Below are 5253 nucleotides of genomic sequence, written 5' to 3'. Positions count from 1 at the left end.
TCACAATAGCCTTCATTTCTTTTATTGTCTACAATAAATCTTATTACAAATCTGTTTTTAAAAATACAAATGTGTATTTTTAGTCTTTCAGTAATGATGATGGAATTCAGTTCAGCAAACGATTCGTTAGACTGGCGATTCACAAGAAGAATCTGCGTTTGTTTGTAAAAGCCGGTGTCATGACAAATTGGGCCCTCCATCAAAATCAAAATGTCTCCCCAAACTGTCAGTTAATAATTATCCTAAGAATGAATATTTAATTTAAAACACGCATAGCTTAGCCTACTGTAATGCATACAAAAACACATTATAGTGCAATTGTAAGTAATTTCCTACACTTGATTAACTGTTAATTAAATAATAATGAAGTAAAATCAGTGAATAATTGAAGATCATTAATTTGTTTTACATATACCTAAAATATCTGGATATTTAACACTTAATTTAACAGAATTGAGTCGTTCCTGTTAAGCAGTGACTTTTAAGTCTTTATGATTTACTTACTCATATTTTCAATAAAATTAGTCACAAATGTATAAGAAATGTCTTAAATGATACATTTATGTCTTTATCACTTAAACAGATATAATAGACATTAAAAGTACTATTTTGTATTTTGCACACCTTTTTTATTGATATATGCATTCACTTTTTATCATGTCCTCAAAGTAATCAACTTCCACAAGAACTATAAGCCGTGAAATAATAAAAACTTCAAAATATTTTACAATTATGATATAGAATAGGCTGAACTGCCTCTAATTATATAAATCGTATATCTGACCATGCAGCAATTTTGTGAAATATTCCTTCTGGAACCAAAATATTCAGTCGAGAAGCTGGAGATTCCATCCGTTCGTTTTGGCAGACCATCATTTTGTATCATATTTCACAGAGGAATTTAATTATTTTATGTCCATCAAATCTGCTTCAACCGAAGACCCATCCTTATTGTGGGAAAAACAGCCAAAGTTTGTTATGCCAAGCAGAAGCATTATCAGAACTCCTTCCTCAATGCCCCTACATCAAAAAAGGAAGTTCTAGTCCATAAAGAGTTTACAATCTGGGAAAGCACCTGTTCATTTTAGTTGACCCCTTATTAAATATGTTCAACGACTCATTCGGAAAAGGCTGTTTACCTCCCCGAGAGAGGCAAATATATCTTTAATCTCGCTCCTGAATGTAGATTTAAAGATTCTTGCCAAAATCCTAGCAACACGATTAGAGGCCTTCTCCCTGCTCTAATTAAAGACGACCACACAGGTTTTATTGTAGGACACAACATAACAAATATGTAATAACATATGCCATTGTTGAATGTGATACAGTTTTCTAAACAACAGTCTCAATGCAGAGAACGCATTTGATCGCATTGAATGGCCCTACTTATTTTATACATTACATAAATGTGTTCTTGGTGAACAATTGATTAAATGGGTCAAGCTATTAATGACCCGCTTTCTGCCGTGCTCACTAATGGCTGTCGCTTCTCTACATTGAAATTTGGGAGAGGGATGAGGCAAGTCTGCCTTTCACCTCTTTTATTCGCCTTGGTGATTGAACCATTGTTAGAAGCTATAAGAAGAGATATTAATATTTGTGGGTTAATGTTACCAAATAACCAACATAAGATTGCCCTGTAGGCTGACGATATGTAGTTTTTGTTTTATGGTGAATCCTGATACCTCTACCCCCAAGCTCTTACAGATAACTTTTTTATACTGTACACACGCGCACACACACACACACACATGTTGGTCTATGTGGTTTACAGGGACTCTCCATAGGCGTAATGGTTTTTATACTGTACAAACCATATTTTCTATCCCCTTACACTGCCCCTGCCCCTAAACCTACCCATCACAGGAAACATTCTGCATTTTTACTTTCTCAAAAAAACATCATTTAGTATGTTTTTAAGGCCATTTGAATTATGAGGACATTTGATATGTCCTCATAAACCACATTTGTAGTGTAATACCAGTGTAATACCCATGTAGTTATACAAATTTGTGTCCTCATAAACCACATAAACAGGCTCACACACACACACACACACACACACACACACACACACACACACACACACACACACACACACACACACACACACACACACACACACACACACACACACACACACACACACACACACACACACAAGAAGTGTCAACTGGAATATATATAGTTTGTCTATCTATCCATCCTGGCAGCCAATAAAATTTAGGCAATTATTTATGCTGGGTAACTAATAGTAACTGATGCTATAATAAAACAAATGATCTTTTGAGCTTATTACTCAAAGAGTCTAAAAGTAAACCCTTATCTAGCGTTCACGAAATACAGAAGTTGTTAGACTTACAGTGCATCCGTAAAGTATTCACAGCACTTCACTTTTTCCACATTTTGTTTTAACAGCTTATTTAAAAATGGATTAAATTGATTATTTTCCACAATATTCTAAAAACAATACCCCATAATGACAACGTGAAAGAAGTGTGTTTGAAATCTTTTCCAATTTATAAAAATAAAAATATATATATTATTTGCTCAATACTTTGTTGAAGCACCGTTAGCACTAATTACAGCCTCAAGTCTTTTTTAGTATGATGCTAGAAGAGTGGAACACCTATTTTTGGGCAGTTTCTACCATTCTTCTTTGCAGGACCTTTCAAGCTCCATCAGGTTGGATGGAGAGCGTTGGTCCACAGCCATTTTCAGATCTCTCCAGAGATGTTCAATCGGGTTCAAGTCTGGGCTCTGGCTGAGCCAGGCAAAGACATTCACAGAGTTGTCCTGTTGCCATTCCTTTTTTATCTTGGCTGTGTGCTTAGTGTCTTTGTCCTGTTGGAAGATGAACCTTCGCCCCAGTCTCAGGTCCAGAACGCTCTGGAGCAGGTTTTCATCAAGGATGTCTCTGTACATTGCTGCATTCATCTTTCCGTCAATCCTGACTAGTCTCCTAGGTCCACAATGCTTCACTGTAGGGATGATATTGGCCAAGTGATGAGCAGTGCCTGGTTTCCTCCAGGCATGACGCTTGCCATTCAGGCCAAAGAATTCAATCTTTGTTTCATCAGAGAATTTGTCCTTCAGGGGCCTTTTTCCAAAGTCCAGGCAGCCTGTCATGCGCCTTTTACTTAGGGGGCTTCTGTCTGGCCACTCAACCATACAGGCCTGATTTGGTGAAGTGCTGCAGAGATGGTTGTACTTCTGGAGGGTTCTCCTCTTTCCACAGAGAAATGCTGGAGCTCCATTGGGTTCTTGGTCACCTCCGGGAATTAGCATCGCTCAGTTTGACCCGGCGGCCAGCTCTAGGCCAGTCCTGGTGGTTCCAAACTACTTTCATTTACAGATGACGGAGGCCACTGTGCCCATCTGGGACCTTCAATGCTACAGACATTTTTCTGTACCCTTCCCCAGATCTGTGCCTCAAAACAATCCTGTTTCGGAGGTCTAAAGACAATTATTTGGACTTCATGGCCTGGTTTGTGCTCTGACATGCACTGTTAACTGTGGGACCTTATTTAGACATGTGTGTGCCTTTCCAAATCATGTCCAATCAAAAGAATTTACCACAGGTGGACTCCAATCAAGTTGTAGAAACATCTCAAGGATGTTCAGTGGAAACAGGATGCACCTGAGCTCAATTTTGAGTGGCATGGCAAAGGCTGTGAATACTTTTGTGAACGTGATATTATTTATAAATTTGCAAATATTTCAAACAAAATCATCATTATGCAAAACAAATCATATTGTCATTATGGGGTATTGTTAGTAGAATTTTGGGGGGAAATTATGAATTAAACCAATTTTGGAATAAGGCTGTAACAACGAAATATAAAAAAAGTGAAGCGCTGTGAATACTTTGCGTATGCACTGTATAAACACCACAAATCACAATAAGACAAAAGACAAAACAAAATGTAAATCTTATAATAATTTATTGACATTTATAACGTCTTGAATACAGCCTAGAAAGTATAGCTTTATATCTACTAATCAATAGCAGATCACGTTTATACTGGAATAATTTGAAATGTGTGAACACAAGAGCTGAAACTTTGACATTGAAAGCAGTGATTCACCACTTTAGTAATACAAGTATGGTCCTATGCAGAGGTGTAGTGGTAAAAAAAGAGGGGGATAAACTATAAATTCTGGGTGACTGCATCATGGTCACGGTAAGGTGGGCCACTGCCTACCGGTGTATGCAGCCCGATCTCACGGCAATTCGTACTAATACGAGGTGGCTAATATGAGCACATATGAGAGAACACACTAGAACATATTCACATTAAACAAGCTGGAATCAAAGAATTTGACTTTTGTCTTAAAAAATTACTTAAGCCGACTAATCGATTATCAAAATAGTTGTCGATTTCAGTTTTTGCCAATTGCTAATGAGGCAGGTGCATATTAACGACAGAAGGATGAATTTGGTGCCACATATTTTAATTGAAAGAAAACTCAGTTTCTGTAATCAACAGAAGAAAGACAATATAAGTTGGACTGTAGTTTCCACAAGTGTAGCCTAATGGCTGCCGACATTAACAGACGATTTTGCTAAACTATAAAAACAATAAAACCAAAAATGTTCTATTTGAACACAAAATACACTGCGAAAAAAAAGTGTCACAAGCTGATTAAATGTACTACAAATGGATAATTGTCATTTTGAAAATTTCTGGATATCCATTTGCGTGTCGTTCATGAATGATTCGTTCATTTTGAACGAATCTTTGATATGACTCGGGACTACCGAGTTGTCTCAGAAAGTGATTTGTTCATTTTGAACGAATCTTTAATATGACTCGGGACTACCGAGTTGTCTCCATTGCAGAGAGTGATTCGTTCACTTTGTTTTGACTGCACGTGCGCATTACGCAACATATGGGTTCTGACTGTTCTGATTCTGAATCGACAGGTGAGATCCGAGTCTTTTGTTCTTCCTATCAGTCGGGAAGAGAAAAGATTGGTTCATTTTGCTGAACGAGACTCAAAGATCTGAGTCAGTAAAATGATCAGTTGCAGCACGATATGAAAGACAACCAATGAAAATGAACAATATGAAACTAAAACGACACAAGCTTAATTTAAAATGGCTTAGGAACTGTAGGCTATTTAGAAGCGGATAAACTCTATTTAGAGGTGGATAAACGCACTTTGGAGGTGGGTGAACGCTATTATTGAATTTTGGGAGGTGCGTAAACGGCGTTTACGTGCGTTTAGCCGCCACTACATCCCTGGTCC

This window comes from Pseudorasbora parva, chromosome 25 (assembly GCF_024679245.1).
Source record: "Pseudorasbora parva isolate DD20220531a chromosome 25, ASM2467924v1, whole genome shotgun sequence".
NCBI lineage: Eukaryota > Metazoa > Chordata > Actinopteri > Cypriniformes > Gobionidae > Pseudorasbora > Pseudorasbora parva.
The sequence above is the reverse complement of the archived record's forward strand: the minus strand, read 5'-3'. Positions refer to the sequence as shown.